Here is a 25,084-nt window from a genome sequence, read left to right on the forward strand (position 1 = left end):
GCAGCCATGGCCAGTCGTTGCGAGGTCCTATTGCTGCATCCAGAGGCAGCCACCTCACGCTGTGGGTCTCTTTTTTCCCTGGCTACAGCACTGCAGTACTATTGTCCAACAGTGATGCACAACACAACACACCCTGCAGGACGTTGGGAGCAACATCAGCACCTGCTAGCACCCGTCCTCCGCTGACACCAGCTGCCTCTCATGCCGTTGGAACCCCGCAGGAGGCAACTGTGGCTCGTCTGGCTCTGAGAGCAGGCCCGGCAATACCAGCGCTGGCCACACCAGGCACATGGCACACACCTGAGCTGCTGCTGTACACAGACACTACAAGAGCCAGCACAGAAGCACTCTGTGTGCCAAGGAAGTTGTGAAGGAGCCAGCAGAGAGCGCTCTGTGTACACACACTGATTACTCACCAAAGGAATGCTGTCTGCAACAAAATAAACATACAATCATTCCCCAAAGGACTGCTGTCTGAAATAAAAGTAACATACAATTAGGTCACAGGTTACACTGGTTCATTAAAGACCCGGCTGAGATCACGTGCAAGCATGGAAGATCAGGCCGTGGATCAGCCAACCATGCAGCACTTAAGCCCAAGGGCAACATTCCTCAGGATGCCCTCTCTGTTCACGCTGCAGCCCCAGCATGACAAAGAACCCCAGTGGGTTGAATGGGTAGAAGACCTTCATTACTTTATGAGGGATGTTGGAGAAGATAAATCGCCCGCCATCAGCGATATCGTCACCAATGTAGTGTGAAAAGAGATTAAGGGATCATAAAAACTATCCCAGATGCAGAGTAAAACGTCTTATGAAGACCTTGTGGCAGCTTTGAACAAAAAACGAGCAATACAACCCAACAGAGACTACGAAAGATATGTATTTAACCAGTGCTTGCAGCTACCCCATGAAACTGTTCAGCGCAGTAAAGAGGCACAAACGTATCATCTGCGGGATTAGCCCACTAAATGGAGGGGGCTTTGATGATAGTCCTACCTATGCACTAACCTGACCCAACCAAATTGTGTTCTAGATAAATAACCTATAGGTAGTATAGCTTGAATCACAGTTAACTATGTACGGCTTAATATTAGACCCAGAAACTGTAAACAGGCCTTGGAGCTTGCTTTCATTATAAATGAATTTATATTTTATTAATCTGCCTAGCAGCCATAGAAGCTGGCTGCGCATTGCAAACTACATGTTCCACAAATCATGTTGTAAGAGATTAGCAGTCTTTGATACTTTTGAGGTCAGGAAGCGAAGCTCATGGGTGCCAGGGAAGGCAGTGAATGCACAACCATTTTATAATTCATCACATTAGTCTATAAATCTGGTCTACTGACAGTTTGAAAGCCTGGGAAGTAGTCCGAAGAGTTCCTAATGTCGGGGGGAAATTCTGCCGGGGTCGGCCGGGCCGTCCACAGACCTCCGGGCAGGGAGGCCCCAACTCCTCCCGTATATCCCAGACGAGATAGAGTATGAGACACACACAAGAAGCAAGGTGACTCTGCTGTTTATTTAGACAAAACGGCAGGGATGGGTCAAGGAGCGTACGCGTTCGTCCTGACACACACACAATCGTGGGGCTCGCAGGCCCTTTTTACTGCATTATGACGCGCTACTTGCGTCACTTCAGAAAGTTAACAAAAAACCTATCGCCACTCTTAATTGGTTGCTCGAGTGGTAGGGTTAGTATAGTACACATATAGAGAATGATATTAGTGGACAAGGTGTAGTCAGGTGGTATATCTGGGTTGTCCCTACAATTAGATACATAAGAATTGTTACATGAAGACTCCTGAGGATTGGCTAGTATTACTGACGTCTGAGATAAGAGCCCCATGTTCTGATTGGTGCAACCGTGAGCTTCCCAGCCTGGGACCACCGTTGTTCCCAGCTCTCGGTGTACCTGTGTTTGCAACAATGTTTCAATATGGGTACGTGCAGACAATGTGAGGATTTATTCATAGGTGGAAGGCTGACCGCTCCCACTGTAGCAGATGTCCATTGAGCCTTTCAAGTGTATCGGCCTGTGTCTCGTAGTGAGGGACCCAAACGCCTTTTCTCTCCTGGGTTTTGGCATCTCGTCAGGTTCGGCTTGGTCACGTGGGGAGGGACCGTGAAAGAGGCAGAATTCTGCACAATTAATATTGTTTTTCCTACTGCGCGTCTGGTTTAATTTGTCGGCGTGCCTTTATCGTTGAGGCGCGGAGTGCGAGGTTGCAACATCGTGCCTTTGATGATTTGTTCTTGGATGTGGGTTTGCAACATTGCGACCTTGGCTGGTTGCTCCACCGGGTTCTTTCTGCAGGATCAGCAACCTGACTCTTGCTTTGTTAATGTCCACGGGAGCTCTTGTTTGAGGCCTACTCGGGCCTGGTGCTTAAGTAGTCTGTTTGGTGCATAGGTGCTTTTGGGTTATAATGGCATATATTTCCATGACCAGTATCGTGTTTCCATTATACCTCTCATGGTGGTAACGGGTTTCAAGAGAAGCGTGAGCAAGCGTTATAGATGAGTTCATGATGCGTCTTGCGTTTCTGCGTTCTGAAAGCCTATGTAAAAATAATAAAGGTGCACGTCCGTGAATATGCCTGTCGCCTACGTCAGAGCACTGAGTATGTTCTTCGTGTAGATTGGTGTGGAAATGTTAAGTGTGTATATTTGTACAGATGTGCTTCCCGTTGTCTAGGTCGTCATGGCATCTCTAACGACGTGTGGTTTTTAGTCTAGCTGATCCGAGCCGCAGGTGTCGGCATGGCCAGTGCGGGCTGCTGGGCAGGCAGGTGGACACATCCGTATGTTCCTGTACCAGGGTACCTGGTCGTCTGGTAAATGGACAAACTCTTCTCGCGGCGGGTGTCTGGGCCGTGACCCTCTAGGCCAAGCGCGAGAGGTGAAGGACGGGAGCCTGGTCTTCCATTCTCCCACTTCACTAAGATGCAACATTACACTGGTAACTTGTCAACAATTCAAGGCTCTTGTAGTGACATGATCGGTTGTGTTGCCATGAGAAACGGATGGAAATGACCGGCGGCAGATGAATAAAGATCTGCTGGTCATCTGAAATGTCTCAATGTTTTGGCACTATAATGTGGGAATTGTGCGCTGGACTGTGATGGCACTGAGAGGGCCAAGAGAGGTGTGGTAAGGTTAACAGGACCCAATAATTTCATGATAATAATGTCCATCTATAAGGAAATTATACGACTTCGCCAATCAGCTTCACATATGTAACAATCAAATATACTTTAAAATACTTTTGCAGAATCAGCACAAGTTAGTGTATACTCTTTAGAGATGCTTTTTACACACCTCCCACACCCGTAGGTGACTTCATTCACAAGGACAGTAATGGCATTTATATATTACTAGTTATACTTTGCAGATTCTGAGGTTGCATAAAGGAAAGGTTAAAGGAAGGAAAAGGTTAAACAGGTTCTCAGGGCATGTGAGTATACTTAAATCTTCCAATGAAGTCTAGACAAGCCTTTCCCAGCAATAACAGTCTAAGACAAGTTACCACCTATGAGGGACAGAAATATCAAAGTCATTGGACTAGAAGAGTCTGGAGGGAGTCAGGACAGCCAAAGTCAATTCGAGCACAGCCTATGAAGTTGAGGCACTTCTTAGATAAAACAAAGTCTTGTACAAAGTTATAGCGTTTTGTAGAAATCACTTGTAGGGTCACAGGCAGTTAAGCCTGTGAAAAGCAGAGTTGGAATCAACTCTAAGGTAAGCCAATGCAAGTCTCAACTGAGAAAAGCACAGCTAAAAAAGACACTGAGGTAGGTACCCCAAGTCTAAACAGTATCTTTGGTTTGAAGAAGAGGGGTCCAGCTGGATTTTGTCCTGTTGCAGCAGTGCAGACCCTGGGATCCTGAGCCTGAGTCGTGGGGACAAGAGGGAGGACGTCTGGAGGGTTCCTGCCACAGTAATTTGGAGGTCGTCGGTAGCTACAGGCTCTTTTTAGATCACAGCGGCACTTTGCGGTTTCAGCGCTGAGTAAACAGCACCACCGTGGATATCGGATACCGGTCGGGCTTCCTTCACTCCTTGGGTCCTGCACTCAGGTGAGGGGACTTGAGCTCTGGTCGTCCTGCTTCTGGGGGGTCCCTGGGAGACTCCTGGAGCATCTGGCCGGATTGCAAATGTTGCACTCAACAACGGATTTCTCAACCCCTGACACTTGGTTTTTGCAGCAGCGAGAAAATACAGCCAATCAGGGAAGATGGTCCCGTGGAGTTCGTCTTGGGGTTAGTTGGTCCCACTAACCCAAGGGAAGAAGTAGTCGCTTCCGGAGCTTCTCTTGTTGATCAGAAAAAAGAGTTTCAGCACAGCAGCAGGGCTTCACTGGGCAATTCATAAGGTCCAGGAGGATGCAGCAAGCTTCGTTCACGGTTTCTTCGTCGGGTGTTTCTCCCAGTGGTCGACTCTAATACCAAAACCCTCGCCTTTTAAGCAGGTTCCTGCCATTCATCCAGAGCCTAGGCTGTCTATCACACAGCAAGGTGTTACCAATCAGGACTGGTTGTATTCAGGCATTCCTAGAGACAAAGGGCAGGGGAGTTTTGTGAACCGACCTCACATCCTGTCTTTCCAGACACACTGGAGCCAGAGGCGGGCTTCAGGGCTGAAGCCTCCCAAAGGCAAAACAAACAAAGGGCTCAAACCTGGCTCAGCGTATGGAGTAAAACCCAACAAAGACCTCACGAACAGAAATTTGTGAAAAAAAGAAGACTGGTGCAATTTTGACAAAATGGTCACCCATGGGTGCCATTCTGCAGCTGAGGATTCAGCCTGTGGTGGAAAAGCACAATGATAGGAAAATTACGCCACTGTCACCAGCCATTTAAAGAAGTGAGGGTAACATAAAAAATGTTACATGAGAATGTAGGATGAGGGGTTACTAGGTAACCCCCCCCAGCACTCCACATAAGATGGTGTGTGCTGGACCCACAAAGAGAAAAGGTAAGTTAAGTCAATTTCACTTTACTATTCTGGGGAACAGTAATTCACACAAGAACAGGTATTTAAACTGTATGAGAAATTTAAAGGATTTCTCTGTGACACTGCACTAAAGGTGCTGTGTGTCACCATACAAAAAGTAGATGCCTATGGAGTTTGTCAGACTCCGAAAACAGTGTAAACACATAATACAAATCAGGTTGAAACACATGAGAGAGGGAGGAAAAAGGTCTCACTCACTCCAAGGTTAAAATTAAAAAGTCCTAAAGTCCAGCAAAAGAGCTGGTGGTCTATGAGGATAAAGGGAATTAGCCCAGAAATGAGAATTTTCCCTAACAGTTGATACAGGCATACTATGCACACAGCACATCGAGAGGTACACCCACACACACACACAGATGGTTTCATATGGGGTACAGGTACTGCTTGGATGGAACCCAGGGATAGAAGGGAAGGTGTTTCGACTGTCAAATGAATTCCTGTTCAGACCACAGTGCCTCTCCATTATCACTCCATGCACAGACACACTGCTATATCTAGAGGAAGGAAAGACATGGTTATACTGGTTTCTACAGATGACGATACGTGGAGTGGTGATCGATACTGTGCATTGACCCCGCACTAACACTGACAGGAGTTACAGACACAGAATTGTTTGCTATACCACAAGGAGAGAAGGGGGAGATAGTGTTTCAGCTGAGCAAACCCTGTCCAGTACAGATAAAGGAAAGAGCAGTGCCCCTGATGACAAAACTGGTGGAAAAAGACACAGAATACATGCAGGAGGATTTGGAAAAAGTCCCAAAGAATGTATGAACTACAGGACCTCATGATGTTGGAATACTGAAAGGGGTGTGGGCAGTTCACATTACGATAAATGAAGGAGTATTGCTATCACGAGTGAAGCAATAGCCCCTCTCCCGAGAAGCAGTTAAGGAAATATATGAGACACTGCATGCCCTATGCCAGCAAGGTATAATACAGGCGCCTACATCACCATGTAATATGGTGATCTATCCGATAAAAAAATTGAAGGGAGGGGCATGGCATTTCATGCAAGATTTGAGCCCTCTTAATAACATTATCGAAGTAGAATGTCCACAATTTTCTGAAGCATCGCAGCAGAGACGAGCTACTTCACTGTAGTAAATTTGAAGAATGCTTTCTTTTCTATTGCCCTGCATTCTGACTCCAGGTATCTCACTGCGTTTACGTATCACAGGACGAGATTTTAACACTAAAATTCCTCAAGGGTACTGTGAGGGATCCAGCATATTTAACAGGGTAATACAAATGGATTTGAACAATCTGTGAGTTGGAAGTACAGTGATACAGTACGTTGATGACCTTTTAGTGTGTAGCACAACAGAAGACGAGTGCAGGAAGGATTCAGTGACACTACTAACATTACTGGCTGAAAAGGGGAACAAAGTGGGCAAAGAGAAAGTGCAGTGTTGTCAAAATTAATGGTTTACTTGGGACGGATTGTGTCAGCAGATGGGAGAAAAATAAAACCAGAGAGAGTTGAGGCAATGCATAAAACACCTCAACCTAAGACAGTGAAAGAAATGCAACAGTTTCTAGGTCTATGTAATTATTGCAGAGCATGGGTTTTCGATTACTCCACTTACACTGGGCCACTTCTCCAGGCAATCAAGGAAGCTCAGAAAAACAAGAGCAGCATAAAATGGTCAGCTGAAATTAGTCAAAAATTTGATGAACTGAAACATGAACTGGCACACTCACCAGTATTGGCTACATCCAATTATAAAGAGAAGTTTCACTTGTTTTCCCATTCAGATGGCAAGGTAATGACAGCCGTACAAACATAAAAGCATAAAAGAAGGGACATGGACACAAGCCACTGGCCTATTACAGTGGATCACTATATTCAGTGATGCAGGAACACTTTCCTTGTGAGCAGGCACTTGCTGCCACTGCATTCGCATTTGAGAAAGCATCAACAATAATGATGGGGTGCCTAGTAATTTTGTACCTAGAACATGCATTGTTCGCAGTACTAGAAAGGTCCAAATCAACATTGACAACTCATAGAGAATCGGGGTATGAGATTATACTAGCAAACCCTGCAATAGAAGTGGTGAGGTGTAGCACGGTAAACCCAGCAGAATTCATTGCAGAACCAATAGAGGAGGGAGATTACACACATGACTGTGCGGCGTGTATGGACAGGAATGAAGGAACCCCTGGTAAAAGAAAAAATAATTGAGGGGGGGAGATCTTTATTGATGGGAGCTCAAGTATCGACCCATATTCGGGACAAAGGGATTCTGGTTCAGCAATAGTGGTACACAAACATGGAATACATAAGGAAGAAGAGTTGATGGTGTACTCCCAAACACAACTGCCAAAGCCATACTCTGCACAAGTGGCAGATTTGGTGGAATTAATTGAGGCACTAAACATGTCAGAAGGGCAAGCAGTTAATATATATTTGGGAATGTAACATCCACTGTACGTTCAGCACTAGCTAGGTGGGAAAGGAGTGGATTCAAGAGAAGTGATGGCACACCAGTGCAACATACAACATGTGCTGTTCCCTGGTGAGGAAGACAACATACCACATGTAGCACTGATAAAAACAAAACAAAAAAAGATGCACTGTCAGAAAACTTTAAAGCAACTCTGATAGTGCAAATAATAGAATTAGAGGAAGAAGCCCCAAATGATGAAAACGAGCTGTGGAAAAAAAGAGGGTGCTCTCTTTCATCAACCAATTTAATTTGGCAGCATGACAGCACAGGCAAGTGGTGATGCCAAAAAAGTTGTTGCATCCGGCCCTGGAGCAACTTCACTACCCCATCCACGTATCGAAAGAGCATGTGGCTGCGGGGATAAGTGAGGACTGGTTTGTGCCAAATTTATATGAAAGTGTGTCTGAATATGTTCATAATTGTGTGATGTGTTTGACATGTTTGCCAGGTCAAACTTTGAGAGTGGTACAGGGAACATTACTGTGACAGGAGGGACCCTTCCAGCACTTGCATATCGACTACGTCGATATGCAAGACAGATGTACCTCTTATAGATACATGCTTACTATTGTGTGCCTGTTTTCACGTTGGCTTGAGGCTGGTCCCTGTGCCCATAATGACGCACACTCAGCGGAAACATTCTTAGTGAGGGAGGTGTTCCCAAGATGGTGGATCCCAGATGAAATTCGCTCTGATAATGGTCAGCATTTCGCAAATGATTTCATTATGGAAATAACTGCCCTTCTGGGGATACGGCACAAATGATGCACTGTTTACCGCCAGCAAGAAACGGTTTGGCTGAGAGAATGAATGGTCTACTAAAGGAGCGCTTGGCTAAGCTAACACAAACGCTTGATAAGTCTTGGTTGCACTGTTTACCTCTTGCACTCTTTGCTTTGTGAAATTCGCATGGACGAGATCATCATATCACTCCACATGATATTGTTACTGGCCGGAGAATGCATGCACCTATATCACTGGCACGTACAATTTCTGACGCTAACTCTTCTTATAGCATATTGGGGGAGAAATTTAACATGTATCTTAATGAACTTACAAAATCGCTAGCATATATATTTCAACAGATAAGGCAGAGAGTTCGGACTGAGCAAGCAGTTGAGCAGGGAAGTGAATTTCCACAAGCGGCACCCCTTTACCCTGCTGAGTATTTGTGAAAAAATCAGCAAGTGGAAAGAGGACATTTACTTTTTTTCTCAGCAATAAGGTTCTATAGAAGACCAACAAATGAAGGAGGAGAAGACAATGTGCAGGACAATGTTTTTATAAACAGACGGCAAAAAATATCTGCTTTTTGGAGTGTCATAATATTAACATGTATTAGTTTAGGATTGGTACTGTTCTTAAGCTTTTTATTTAAAGAAAAGACTGATATACGTTCAATTATTGTTGTAAAGAGGGGGAAAAGAAATGTGTTAAATGAAGAAGAATTCCATCATGACACTCAAAAAGTGCGGGTTATATGATCGGGAAACATCTGGCACAATGAAATGTTGCATGTGGGAAGAGAAAGAGCAAATGACATGTTATGTCTGCTCCCTCATCCCACACGTAATAGGGGCTCCCGAGCTTTTCCTGCCTCGCGCAGTAACATATGAGGAAGCAGGATTCCTAAAGCACCTATCTTTCTGTAAAACTAGGGGTTTCTTCGAAGGAACAAGTGTGTCTGTCCAGTGGGTGGATGAAGGAGAAGAGGTGTACACAGATAAATACGTGCAACTTGACAGGATGGCAAAAATAGAGAAACAAAAAAGATTATACTAGAATACATAACAGAAGGCCCTAAAAGGGGGGAGCAGATGATAAGTGAACACAAACGACTGCGGTGCGTAGACAAAGAGGGCCACAGCATTGCCTGGTTTCATACAAGACCATCAATGAGAATAAAAGCAGTGTGGTATGGTGGCCAATGGGAGGGAGGAATAATGCAATGCGATGCTGAAGGTTTGGTGGGATTTGAACAAAACGTGGTATTCAAAATAAATAATAACTGGAAGGCAGTCTGGGGGAAATATGTGCAAGCATTGACTTGGATTAGTGAAACTCATCAACCAGTTGACATCAAGAGCATTACACTATTCCCTTTGTGTTTCAGGTCAAGTGGGTCAATCCATTTGGGAACTAACACCGGCTGTGCCAAGGTGATGAGGAGTGCAGCGCTCAGCAGGGGACAGCTCTCATTATGGACTGATGGGGATGGTGGGCATGTTTATTTTATTTATTTATTTATTTATTTGTTAGTAATATGTTCATAACCATAACAGGTTTTACATATGTTACACAATCATCTTTCAATTTCTAACATCATTTCTAAAAAAAAACATAGTATCATACATAAATCCCATCAGATAACTCTTTTAAAATGGTTAAAATCAGCTCATAAAATTTCATCATGTGAAAAATCAAGTTCATATCATTCCCTTCCATCAATCTTTGCCATATTTTTTCTATCCTTTCCTCTAGGCAGGAGTTCTTATATCTTGTCAAATATTTTTCACAGAGCTGGTTGAGGCTTTTACAATAGCATATCAAATATTTTGCAGTATCAATGTTTGGCAGTCCGCACAATCTGCATAATCTCAGGCTTTTCTTAATACCAATTTTGGCTCCTAATATCTCCATTGTCTCGCATCTATTAAATTTGAACGTGAGATATAATCTGACTGCTGCCTGGTGTGGAAACGCATATTGATATATAGGTTTCTTTGTCTCTAATGTTCACTGTTCTAGGAACAGGCCACTAGTTGACTATGTGGCCAAATATATCATGTCTCTTTCTCTGGCAACTCCATAGATACCAAGTTATAGTAGCTTTTTCACTTTCGCATTTGAATATTGCAACCAGCTGTCTACATTGCCTTTGGCCCATTTAGCATATGATTGATACAATATATTCAATGTTTTAAATGTACTAAAATGCATTCCTTCCTTAAAACAATTAATCAAATCCACCACTAATGTATTAATAGTCAAGGTACTCAATTTCACATACAAAATAGCAGCTTTATACTCTAAAATATCTCTTGCATATCTCAAATCACATTCTAGTAAAATGTATTCAAATGTAACCGCAGTGGGTAGTCTAAAAAGCCATTTTAGAATTTTTCCTTCGAGCTTACTTATTTCTTTTAGAAACGTAATCCCCCATACCTCTGCCGCATACAGCAAGGTCAATATTATTTTACTGGAGTAGAGCAGTAGTATAGTGTTCACCGAGAACCCACTTTGTCTTCCAATAAAAAGACTCATGGCTCCTGCTATTTTTAAACATTTAAGTTTGGTCTCACTCCAGTGCAGTTTCCATGATAGCTTATAGTCCACTAATACTCCTAGGTATCTATAGCATTCAACTACTTCAATCACAGCATTCTTCATCATCCACTTAAACTTGTTAGAGCGTGATTGCTTTGTAGTGCCTACGAATGTCATCACCTTTGTTTTAGTTATATTTATTACCAGCCCATTGTTGTCAGCAAATTGGATCAGACAGTTTAGCCTATTTTGTAGTCCCGCTGGTGTATAATCTAACAAGACTAGATCATCTGCATAGCCTAAGCAGGATACCTGGATATTGCCGATCTTTACTGCATCAGCAGCCACTCCCATCTCATTCAGACAATCGGCTAAATACAAATTAAATAGCGTGGCTGCTAAGCTGCAGCCTTGTTTCACTCCACATACTGTGGGGATCGCCTCTGATAGTCGGCCTTCACCATCCAGTCGAATTTTCACCCTTGTGTCAGAATACAGCAGCTGAATCATGTAAAGTAGCCCTGAAGGAATTCCCCATTTAATTAGTTTTAACCATAATTTCTCTGTCATGACGGTGTCAAACACTGCTGTGAAATCTATGAATATTGCGTAAACCAGAAGTTTACGCACCGTCCATGAATATTCCACTGCTGACACCAGATTTAAGATATTGTGAACCATGGAGGATTTAGCATGAAAGCCTGCTTGGTTGATCGGGAGGATATTTTTTTCAGTTATCCACTCATTCAATTCTTCCAGCAAAACTTTTGCAAACATTTTTGCTGGTATATCCAGTAGAGTGAGCATTCTATAATTTTTAGGGTCCTTCCACTTTCCCTTTTTATGTACGGGGAGAATGATACTATCTCGCCAGGATCATCCCATTTTTGCCTATCCATGGAACAAAATAACCAACGCTCTTGCCCACTCCTCTGGTGCTCTGCGTAGAATGGCGTTACAGGTCCCATCTGGGCCAGTAGCCCTGGATAGATGTAGTTGGTCAATCGCTCTTTTTAAGGAGGCCTCTGTAAAGTTCCCATGCCAAATAGACTGTGTTACTCTATATCCTTCACCTTCAACTATATTTGCTCCAATGGTGTTCTTCTTGTTTTAGCCTTGTTTATTGCCTTCCACATACCCTGATGGTTGTTACTCAGGGCATGCATATCAATATTCTGCCATACTTTCCTCGCCTTATCTCTTTTATGTCTGCACAGCCATTTCCCATATTGTATTTTTGCCCATCATATCTCAAGCCCATCTTTTCTATATTGTGGCATCATCCTTTTGCAATTTGACTATCAAGTTTATGGATTGTATAAGTGATCTTTTGGCTTTATTTATTTCCCAGTCATAGGTGTTGTGCTTTCCATGAGACACATTCCATCTTTCACTATTGCTGCAATACTTCCGCTTACAGGTAGAGACTTCTTTGATTTTATTCACCAAATTTTCTAATTTGCCAATTGTGTCTTTTACGACTTCCTCTGATTTACTCTCCAATTGGTCAGCAAATGCTTTCATTTCCATTACTGCAATAGCATTAGCTTTTTCTAATTTAGTGGGGTTCCAGATTATCCGATTCGTGGCATTATTGACCTCAATATTGCCGCTCAGATGATATGTAGTCTCTACCTTTGGGTATTCCAGCATCACATATAGTGGTAGATGGTCACTTTCTTCTCGACAGCCAATCGCCATATCCAGCACCAGTTTATTGGCTTTTTCATTCACTATAATGTAATAATTATATTCTATTATATTTCATTCACTATAATGTAATAATTATATTCTATTCTAATAATCTAATAATAGTGAATAGGCTGCCTCCCCCCCACCCGGGTCACACTCCGTTTGGCATCCCCTTTGGTTTTCCCGTTTAGCATGATTAAATGATGTTTTAATATCAAATTCCCCCATGATCTACCATAGCTATTTGAGAATCCATATTCAATAGGACCTGAACCTCTATCTTGTGGTTCATTCTCTTCAGGCAGACTAATCCTAGCATTAAAGTCCTTGGCTATAATAAGCGGTAACTCGGGGTCACATTCCTTTAATATTTTTTCTATTCTGATCTGGTTGGCTTTATTGTGTGTTCCATTCGGCAGGTTATATATGTTAATCACCAATATATGAAGAAATTGAGGAAGGGTGGTGCTAACCTTCACCACTAACACCATGGGCCTCATTACGAGATAGGAGGTAGCCATGGTGCTATTAGCACCATGGCTACCCCCTTAACACATACCGGGTCCGGGTTGTTGGTATGGGGACTTACTGGGTCATTCCAAACTTGGAGGACCCGGTAAGTCCCCATTCTGAAACCCATTCCCCATTCCCATTCGAGCCCCCAAATGGCTCAATGGGAATGGGGAAGGAGCTAATTATTATCTCCCTGGTCCCTTAGCGGGACCTGCTGAAGGACCTCGTAATAGGGCAGTAAAGGGTTAACGGCAGCAGCACCCTTACCGTTGCCGTTAACCCCTTACCACCAACCTCGTAATGAGGCCCATATCTGGAGACCAGCTTGATTTGTCTCCAGACCATGGATGTTTCGTGGCTGTTACTAAACCACCTTTTGGGTGTCATCTCTTCACTTTGACCGCTAAACTTTGTAGGCACACCAACCATTTATGTCACATGGTTCATGAAGCCATGTTTCCTGTAATGCTAAAATGCAAAATCTATGTAGATTAGCCAGTGACCCATCACCACTTTCATAATGCAAGTTACCTCGGGTGTTCCAGGAAATCATCATATTCAATTCATCAGGGGCACTGGTCAAAATGAGTTTTAAATTCCACCGGTAGCCACTGCCAATAACCTTCTATCTTACCTTCACTTCTTGTCTCAGCTATCTGATCAAGCTTGGGATTTCTTGCCGTTCTTGAACTTTCACTGATACCTAATCTTTCCTTTGGCCCTGAGCTTCCATTAGTCCGTAATAGGTGTTCATTTTGACTAAGCTCGGTCTCAACTTTTGCTGTAATATCATTATTTTCATTTCACCTCAATTGCCAGCCTCTGGTTCCTCACCCTGCACATCGATGTCTCAGTGCATGTGTACCCAAGCTTGATAAATAGCTGGTGGTGACTTAATATAAACTCTAGTAATGCATTATCTGCACCGCGCACATTACTCATCACGAGCATGAGGGTCACCAATTGATCTACAATCTTGAAGTCACTCGATCTCACCATTTGAAAAGGAACCAGGTTGGCACATAGCTCAACAATACGTTGTCTACTATGAATCTCAATCGAGTTGGACTTTTTAATTTCTTGATACTGTGGTGCCCTTACAAAATTCTTCGGATCTTTCTTAACGGTGGGTTCATTATCATCAGTCCGTTCTTTATCTAGAAAATGCACAGATTTATTTGCTAATGTCTCAGCCATGAAACCAGCTGCTGGCACTTCTGGGCCACTCACACGGGCCTGCTCTTCTCTATCTCCTGAGGCCTCTTCATGAAATAAACTTTTAATCGCTTTTAGCACTTTTGTGGTAATCCCATCTGGTTTATTTGTGTTTTTTGAGTTCTTCTCCTTTTTGTATTTGCATGGCATTACCCAATCATCTAATGTGGAGTTCTGGGGTTTACAGGCAGATTCTCTAACCAGGGCCGGTTTATGCAGTTTCACCAATTTCTTGTCTAATCTTTTAGGCCTCGCATTCTCAGCAGAAGCATGAATAGCAACTGAATGTATGCCTAAGAAGTTCGGTTCCTTTGTGAGGTGGATGGATTTGGGTCTACTATCCTCCAGTCTGGCTTCTGTGGGAGGGGGTGGAACTGGTTCTGCAACAATATTAGAGTTAGCAGCTTCTCTTGCTATACAGCCATTCTTTCTACTTCCCTCATGTATATTAGTGTACATTACCGCTTGCATCAATGTCTTATTCCGGAGTTTCCTAACCCTTTCTCTGTCCCTCCCAGTACCCCTCTGCCCTGGCCTCACCGGCTATTGTATACCCTGCCGAAATAACACTCTGCGGGTTCCCAATAGCCGGGGAAGCCATCCCGGCTACGGGCTCTTTAGAGGACATCTCCGGGTAAGCTAACACTCTGTTGTTAACTATTTTCTCTACAGGATTTGCGTTCTTTGTTGATACTCTTATGTAGCAGAACGAAGTGGACATCAAACTTCCATTCTATGGTTTCACATCTCTCAACCAGCTCTGTGAGTACTCTTTCTAATGCTTCCCATAGTTCCTAATTTTTTAGAGGGGCAAAACTCTCATTACTTACTGATTGCATGCTGTTCATAGTGATGCTGCTCATGTTCATCTGCGGATTATGTCGGTTCTCTAGCTGGTCTGTATTTGCTCTGGGCACCTCAGTGTATACTATTAGACCTGATACTGGATCGATGACCACCCTCTCTAGTTTAGCTTTTCTGACATTATCACTCAGAGGAAACTCAGAGAAAGCAGACTCTAACATAGCACTGCTCTCAATATCTTGAGTGTCTCTACCCATCATGGGCTCACTTGGTTCATTCTCATTCCAACACAGCATATAATTCCCATTCTTCGTTAATTTACAGCCATTATTCTTCTTCTTCCCTTTACAAGGTCAACAATTTATTTCAGGGTGAACATTGTCTTTTCTACCCCATTTTACCATCTCTCGACACTCATTGCTAATACATATGGTACTAGCTGTCTTCTCTTCATTCTCTAGTATTTTATTTTTGGGCTCTTGCAGCATTCGGGCAAGTAACTTAGTCCCTATGCAAGGCAGTCTCATTGTTAGATCTTCTACCAGTTCAGATTTGCAATCATTTATTTCTGTATCCGTGAGTGGCGTACAATTCACCTGGTATAGGGTTTCTATCTTGTTAAAAAACGTGGTCATTTTTGCCAATTTACTCTCAGGCAACCGTCCTTGTTTACCTATTATCTTGCGTTTACATGTTCTATTGGGCCTCATCATTTTCTCAATCTGCATCGCCTCTGATTTTGCTTTCATATTAATGGATCATAGTTCAATTTCTGTTCAGAGTCTAAACTGTTGCAGTCCAAATTATCTATGTAGGGTTCTACTCCACCTTATACCCTGTGCATTAGGTTCACAGAAAACTCTAGCAATTTGGACCAAGCTGTGGCACCCCTTCTTATCTTTACCTTATTTGTCTCTCAGATACAGGGTGTTCACTCCCACCTCTCTTTAGGGTTATCAACTTGCAGCCTCATGCCTCGTGCCGCGCACAGTGAACAATAAACAGTACTTCACATACTTCCACAGTGCGCACGCAAGGTGCGCTGGCTTCTGGGTATATGTAGGATCACTCGTCGGGCTAGTGGGCGGAGTCTATTCCATCAGGCAGGCTGACTAATCAGGGGACAGAAAAATAGAAAAGGGACTTAACCACGATACATAGAGAGTCTTTGCTCACATCTAACATCACTCGGCAGACAACCCACCCCGTCCTGTGTCCACACACAGGGTTAAAAGTCCCCACCTCACAATTTGTCCATAAGACAGTAAGGCTAGTTACTTTAAAGGCCTACGTCAATCTTCCATCTGATTTGAGTGGTGTTTGTGCGATCATTACACCCTGAAACAGCAGCGCCATGGGGTTTGTGCTAAAGGAGCAGTCAATCAAGCTAAGGAGAAGATGGTGCAACAAAGCGAGAAGCAAACATTACTATGCAGAAAGGGAAGAGCTAATAATTATTGGTCCGAAAAGAGCACTGAAAATTTGGCCGCTATACCTGATGAGTGTTGGCTATTATCCAAGGCAGCCACTTTCTTCACGTGTTAACTGCTTCCGGGTGTGCAAGCTGCAGCCAATGCTAGGTGGCTCCAGCTGACAAGGTACGAGTTTCTGCAACTGGGCAATTCAACAGCAAAAGGCCTAAATGCATTAAGGCCTAAATGCAGTAAGGCAAGAGTTGAGAGCACTATGTTTAGTGGGTCTCCAGAATAGGTATATACTTAATGCTATATAAGGAGGAGTGTGCACCAGGTTTGGGAGCAGTTGCTGCACAGTGGTGCCCGATGGAGAAGCCTTGAATGGAACATTGAAAGCAGCTATCAGTGAAATACAAACTCTCTATGAAGGGTACAGCCGAACAACTGGCTGGACAGCATTTTCACGTGGGTGCCCATCTGGATTTCTGGAGTATTTAGAGTGACTGTCCCCACATTGGTACACGTGCTCGTCACCTTCTGCATTGTCAAAACTCTTTTTAGACTCTACACTAATAGAAAGAGAGGACTATTCATGCTGTCCCTGAATGTTGACGGGGTAAATGGTAAACAGGAGCATACTAACAAACTAACCAAGGATGAGAAAATTGCTGATCAAGTTGATTGGTTAACAACACAATCCACTGACGTGGAAAACTATGAGGCCTACTGGACTTCTTGTGATAAAGATGAGCTGGGATGTATCATAGCGGGACCCATGGAAAATTGGGAGGAGGATGGATGCGATATGACTAGACTAAAAAGAGTATGGATTGCTATAAAGACAGTAGCAGAGAGGGGATTGGGGAAGGAAAATAATTAGTTATTGATAGATCAATAAAAGGGGGAAATAATGTGGTAAAAATGCAAGTTCAGCACGGTTAAGAGGCACAAACCTACCTGCCCAGGGATTAGCCACACAGTCCTATCCATGCACTAAGCTGACCCCAATAAATTGTGTTCTAGATAAATGACCTATAGGTAGTATAGCTTCAATTACAGGTAAGTATGTAATGCTTAACATTAGACAAAGGCACTGTAAACAGGCCTTGGAGCATGCTTTTATTAGAAATGAATTCACATTTTATTAATCTGCCTAGCAGCCATAGAAGCTGGCTGCACATTGCAAACTACACATTCCGAGGATCATGTTGTAAGAGATGAGCAGCCTTTGATACTTTTGAGGTCAGGAATCGAAGCTCATGGGTGCTGGGGAAGGCAGTGAATGCATAAACATTTTATAATTCAACATATTAGTCTATGTAACTGGTCTACAGATGGTCTCAAAGTATCCCATGACGGTTTCAAATTGCCCCTTAGCACATCTCAGCCTGGGAAGTAGTTCAAAGAGTTCCTAAAATGTAATGTTACACCTGTAACTTGTCAGCAGTTCACGGCTCTTGCAGTGTCATTATCGGTTGTGTTGTCATGAGAGGACCAGCAGCAGATGAATGAAGATCCGCTGGTCATCTCAAATGTCTCAATGTTTTGGCACTATGGTATGGGAATTGTGGGCTGGGCTGGACTGTGATGCCAAGCCAAGGGTTGTGTGGTAAGGTTTGCAGGACCCATTCATTTCAAGATAATGTATGTCCTTCTATAGGGAAATTAGACAAATTCACCAAACAGCTTCACATAGAGGACTATCCTAATGTTGCAAAATGGGTAGATGCTAATTAGTATGTATGATTAGAAAAGCTTTGGTTTTTGGGGCATATGTTTGACAGTGCTTTTCATGCAGTTCATTTTCGCATTCTGTTTGATTTGCGCTTTCCCACCTGTATCTGAGCCCAGAATAAATTATGCAAATGTTTGCCTGGAAATTACTTTTGTAATTTCTGACTGGTGCGTTCTGAGGCGACCCACAGTATTAAACAGTAGATGAGTTTATCTAAGGCAGAAATTAGTACATTGCCAGTTTTCAAGATTCTCAGATGATGAAGCCGTATTGCTGCGCGCAATTGAAGGGTGCACATTGTCGGCTTTTTAGAAGCAACTACTAAAAAAAACACTGAAGTGATTGAGTTAGCCAGAGTCCCTGAAAGAGTGAAGATACTAGAAGAATCAACGGAGACACTGAATAAAAAAGCAGAAAAAAACAGAACTGTAGCAGCCACCATGTCGGCCAGCTGAACTACCAGAGGACGTTCACATTTCCAGACCATGGCGAGAGGACCCACGAGAGAGGGGTAACAGCTGCTGAGACAATCAGGCAGTCCACAGAGAATGTGTTTTTGATGTTGGTTAGCATTTCCACACTCAGGGATGTGCCCAGCTGTCTACCAGAGATGATCCGAGTGTAGGAGAGAGGGCCACTTCCACACGGTTTCCCGTTAGGGGTTATTCCATGCAAACGACCTGAAGATACTCAAAAGGACCATCAATGCAGATGCTGTGGTGATGCCCACCGATACATCCACAAATGCCATGAAGGATGGTGCAGGGCCCAGAATACTGCGAGGCACACTATGAAGACCAGACGGCACAGTAAATGGGCTACCCGGAGCAGTACGATTACTTGCCTGATTTGCATCATGACTATAATTATACAAATTTGGCATTTATATAGCGCTACGAAGCGCTGCTTATTATTACCCACGGTGTGTGGTGCTCATTTATCGACCTTGGAAGGATGAAATGCTGAGTTTGGCCCCGCCGGGATGCCGGGATTCGAACCTGCGTTAGCAGGCTCTGCACACATGTCAAAGCGAGTGCTCTACTCACTGTGCCACTTGACCGGCGGCTATGAGGAGACGGGGCAAGACCTATACCTGGAGTACACAGATGTGTTTGTTAACGATGCATGGGGAACAGGAGGCCATGGAAGCCCCAAAAGTAATGGTCGATATGGACGGCATCACTCACTCTCACTACTTTCTGATCGACCTAGGGGCCACCGTCAACATCATGGGGGAGCAGGAGTTTTTTCGAATAGGTGACCGAAGCAGGTTGTCATAGTCAACGGTATGCATTTTTCAGTGGGGCGCCAACACACTGCCACTGTGCACTGGACAGCGCACCTTGTCACACAGGGGAAAGACGGTGAATACCACCATACATGTACTCACAAGCCCTGTCAGTAGGAGATGCCTACTCAGCTACCGGACCGCAAAGGAACTAGGGTTGATATACATTCATTATCAAAATGATGAGGTGTTGAGGTGCAGAGACACCTTTACTGACAAATGGGTCATTGCCCGGGTGACAGGAATATAGATGCCAAAAGAAGCCATACATCAAACATTCCCTAAACTGTTCAATGGCCTACAAAGACTCTGAGGGACTGTTGTGCAGTTGCACATTGCTTAGATGGTGCGACCAGTACCGCAACACCCAAGGAGGATTGGGTTCCACCTCCAGCAAGTGGTCTCACAAGAACTACAGCAATTGCTGGACAATGGGATAAGTGAGAGAGCGATGGGCCATCGATTTCACCTGTGGTAGTAGTGCACAAGAACAGGGGCAAGATCAGAACATATATTGACATGAGGGTAGCGAACAAAGCCATACAGAGAGAACGACACATGGGTCCCAAGATAGAGGACATGATAATGCAACTAAATTGGGCCGTCGGATTCTCCAAGCTTGACCTTAACCAAGGTTACCACCCATTGGAGCTACACCCCAAGTCAAGACCCATCAAAATGGTCACTACACATGAGGGCTTATTCAGGTATAAAAACCTCAACTTTCGCATTTTATCGACCACAGAGATTTTTCACGAGGCAATTAGGCAACTGATGATACCCATCAAGTCAGCATTTAACTACAGTGATGGTATACTGGTCTATAGTACGTCTCAGGTGGAACAAGACCAGGCGCTTATAACTATGTGTGAGACCTTGAGTAAGTCAGGGCTCACGTTAAACTTCGACAAATGTAATGTCAACAAGTACAAACTCAGGTTTTACGGCCACATTTTCTCATTGGAAGGGATGCAACCTGACCTGGAAAAAGTGTGCACCATCAATGACTTACCCGCACCCAGGCAGGTGGCTGAAGTGAGATCCTTCCTGGGGATGGCCGGATTTTGTGCAAGTTACCTTCTGAGATACACCATCATCACGGAGCCCCTGTGACAGCTGTTGAAGAGACGTTCCAGTGGTCTCTGTAGAGCCAACATGCCTTTGCCAGGATTAAGGAGGATCTAGCGAACGCACAACTCCTGGCATACTTTAATCCCTGTTGGCACAGAAAGGTAGTGGTAGATGGCAGCCCTGTGGCACTCTGACCATTTTAGCTCAAAGGGAAGAGATAGACTCCCCAATGAGCCACATCATGGCATACGCCAGCAGAGCTTTGACACACACTGGAAGTGCCTATTCCCAGACAGAGAAAGAGAGCCTGCGGCTGTCTGGGCATGTGAGCACTTTCACCACTTTATTATTGGAAAGAACTTCACGTTGGTGTCTGAGCACCAAGCCCTGATTTGGCTGTATGATAATCTGCAGACAAAGATGCCACCCCACATCAAGAGGTGGGGGATCTGCCTTCAGGAATACAATTATAACATCGTACACAGACCGGGTGGCAAGATGGAGAGAAGTGGGCGGCGGAGTGAAGATGCTTGCATAGGATTTGATGATTGATGATTGACCAGATCGAAGGCCGCAGAGAAATCGAGTACAAGTAGCAAGGCAAGTTTGCCGTTGTCCTTTAGAACTTCAATTTGAGTTTTTAAGTCAAGTAAAGCTGTCTCTGTTCCGTGTTTGGGGAGGAATCCGGATTGTCTAAGACCTAGAAGATTATTGGCTTCCAGGTAATCTTGGATTTGCAAGTGAGTTGCATGGTCTAAGATTTTTAGCAGGAACGGGACAGTTGTAATGGGTTGGTAATTGGTAGGTATGCTAGGGTCGAGGGAAGGTTTTTTGAGCAGGGGGATCGCCCATGCATTTTTAAGGTTGTCAGGGACAATTCCTGTTTTAAATGAAGTGTTGATAAAGGATGTGATAAATGGGGCCAGGTCATGGGCAGATTCCTTGATAATTGGGGCCGGGCAGGGATCACCCTGGCAGTTGGATGGTTTGATCCTCAGGATGATGTTTTCCACCTCCGTGGTAGTGAGCGGTGAGAAGGCAAACTGTTTGAGGTTGGGCAAGTCAGGGGAGAGGGCCTCAGCTGGGGTAGGAGGGTGATTGTCCAATTTTAGGCTGTCTTGTTTAGCAGTGATTTTAGATTGAAGGATGGTGATTTTATTCAGTAACGCTGCCTGAATGTTAGCGCACCATTTGCTGTCTTTAATGCAGGTGTCGGGGGGCGTAACGGGAGTTTCGAGCTCTTTTAGGATCTTAAAGAGTTTCTTAGAGTTGGAGTCAGCTTGCACTATACGATTATTAAGGGACTCTTTTTTCGCCTCTATAATGGCTGCTTTGTAGGTGAGCCATGCCAGGAAGAAGTCATCTTTGTGCACGTCGGAAGGGTGGCTTTTCCAACGGTTCCCGGCACAGCATTTAGTTTTGCGGAGTACTCTTAACTGTGGAGTAAACCAAGAGTTCAGATGTGCACATGGTTTGGCCATCCTCAGTTTGATGGGGGCCATAGAGTCTATGGCTGTGAGCATGCTGCGGTTATAGATGTCAGCTAAGGTGGCAAGTGTCAGTGGCCGTTTTTAGCGTAGGGAGTAGCAAAGGGAGAAGTTTCTCCTTGGTTATGTCCTTTTTGTTTCTGGTCGGGAGAGCAGGCGCTATCAAGGTCGGGATGCGGGGAGAAGCTTCAATATTAAAGGTGATAATGTGGTGGTCTGACCATAGGCAAGGGGTAATGGCCAGGACATTAATATTGCAGTTAGTGCTGGCTAGCCAGTCGAGGGTCCTACCTTTAGAGTGTATAGGCTCTTGGATGTGCAAGGTGAAGTCAGAGTTAGAGAGGGCATTTTCCAAATCTAGTGCCGTAGGATCTTTGGGGTCGCCAAGTCCCAGGTTGAGGTCACCGAGGATGATAATTTGTGAGTTTGTTTTTGCATTGTCAAGGAGGAGGGTGGATATTTCGCCGACAAAGGAGGGTGCGGGGCCTGGAGGCCTGTAGATTAGGTGGAGGGTGGCTGTTTGATTAGGTGTTAGTACGAGTTTGACTGATAGTAGTTCAGCCGACTCAAGTTTAGTGTTGGTCAATTCTGTTAAGTCCAGAGTGATTTTGTGTATGATGGCTAGGCCACCACCTCTAGAGTGGGAGGCCGAGGTGCGGTCACATCTCATTATGCTGAAGCCGGGTGGAAGGGCAAGGGACAATGAAGGGCCGGATGCGGCATGTAGCCAAGTTTCAGCTATGGCGATGAAGTCAAGATCAGACGACGTTATAAGGTCTGCTATATCTAAAGTGTGCGCTGGGAGGGATCTGGCATTGATGAGGGTGCCCTTGATAACCGGGGATTTCGCCTGGGTAGAGATAGGTTTGCTGTAGGTGGGTGCATTGGGTGAGCATGGTGGTGTATGTCGTATTTGCTTGGGGAGGTTACTACGGGTTGGGCGTATGCGGAATCTGGTGCCTAATCTTTTGTTTCTAAGAGATAAGGAGCACGGTTGGTTGGGGGTAGGTTTGTTAGCGAAATGTTCCAGCCAGAGGGCTGGGTCATTGAGGTATGGGTTAATGTCCGTGTTGAGGTGAAGGACGCCTATGGTGGGTGTCGTGGGGTCCATTGTGGGGGTTGTCAGGTGCAGGGTCATGGAGACAAGACCAAGGGGAAACAAGGTGTCTGATGGCTGAGAGTGTGTCAGCCGTAGCTGGGTGATAATTGTTGTTTCATAGGGCAGAATGAGGTACAGTATAAGGAGGAGCGGCCTGAGGAGCATGGTAGATGTGCCCCTAGGGTGGAGACTTCGCAACAGTGGGCAGATTCAACTTAGCTAAAGGCAATGAAAAATCAGTGGTAGGCAAATTCAACTTAGCTAGGGTAGTACAAAATCAATGGTAGGCAGATTCAACTAGCTAGGGCAATGCAAAATCAGTGGTAAGCAGATTCAACTTAGCTAAAGGCAATGCAAAATCAGTGGTAGGCAGATTCAATTTAGCTAGGGCAATGCAGGATCAATGGTAGGCAGATTCAAATTAGCTAGGGCAATATAAAATCAAAGGTAGGCAGATTCAACTAGCTAGGGCAATACAAAATCAGTGGTACATGGCAGAGAGGCTAAAAATGCATATACATTTAAAACATGGCAAAGAGGCTAAAATGCATGGTGCATCAATTGGTTCGAATGTGGCAAGAGGGATAGAATCCATAGAGCACCTCTGATTCAAAAATAGCGGGTAGGAGTGGGTTGCAGCCCAACAGATAGGCCTAGTGTGAAGGGCGGATGTAAGACAAGTGAGGTAGACTAAGTAAGTAGTATACGGAGGTTCAAAAAGCAAGTCACCAAGCTAGTTAAAATCGTTTTCACTGCAGGCAAGTTGAAACAGAAGGACATTCGTGGGTACTCGGTCTGCGTGTTGCAGGCATTTGGATCAGGGTAGCATGGACATATGAGAGGTAAGCGTGCTCCGTGACAGTGATAATGAAGGTGTCAACATGGTTGTCATGAGAGGCATAGAGGCAACGTGATACGATGCAATACACAATTTTTTAGCATGCTGTTTGAGAGTTCGCTGCGATCCCTCCTTGGGAATGGGGAGACAGAGCAGACAACGGGCAGTTATAGGAAGAGCAATACGTAGCAGCAAGTGGCTGTTAGCATACTTATTGAACACAGGGTAAGGCGAAGATAGTGTCGGCGGCCACTAATAGACTGGGGCAGGGGTCAATGCAGGTAGTTTTAGTGTAGCTTCATGAAGATTAGTATGCAGCAATACTATTTTCATATGAGTATGAATTTGGAGTACAATGATGACTGAGGACAACTTATCACTCATTGTTTACATATGAATATTGTTGGAAACCTAAACTTAAGGACTCTGGTGTATGCCTTCAAAATGTATTTGATATTTAATATTGAGAAGTTGTTGATAAGAATTTTTTTCTGAACTCTTTACTGTATCGGCGTGTTACGTGGTACCCACCCATTGGGATATCACCTACTAACACCCTGAATAGCCTGGGGATTGTGTGTCCCCCAGGAGTGCACATAGGGGTTACCTGTTGGCAGCAACAGGTCTTGCTTGCGGAGAAATACATTTTACGATAGGATTTCATTGGGTTTCAAATGATTTTAGAAGGGAGAAAGGGGGAAGAAAGCAATATTTATCATGGAAAATCGTTAGTATGATGCCTAAATTGGGAGGGTTGGCATGTATGGTAAAGAGACAAAAGCACAGTAGGCAGCAGGGTGTACACCTCAATGACGTTAGTACTTTGGTAAGGAAGGGATAAGCAGAGTAATGAAGATCGCCAGTAATTAATTTGGACATTTGAACATGTAATTAATGTTGTTATGGGAGGCAATACAGGTTGATTGATGAGGCTGAGACAGCATTCAGGTAGGTTCACTTCATTGGGTGATTGCTGGTACAGTCCATGGGCTATGAAGTAGGGAGTAACCCTGCAACAGCACTGATGCCCACCACCCAGGCACTTCACTCACTCTCCCTAACTGTAACTCATGGAACCCAATTCACACTACAACATTCTCCTTCCAGCATTCTCCCACTCTGACATCATCACCTTTCATATAAACATCCATGGGGAAACCAGACCACAACAAATCTCTCTAGAATGATC

This window comes from Ambystoma mexicanum, chromosome 4q (genome assembly GCF_040938575.1).
Source record: "Ambystoma mexicanum isolate Mex_15411 chromosome 4q, UKY_AmexF1_1, whole genome shotgun sequence".
Taxonomy (NCBI): Eukaryota; Metazoa; Chordata; class Amphibia; order Caudata; family Ambystomatidae; genus Ambystoma; species Ambystoma mexicanum.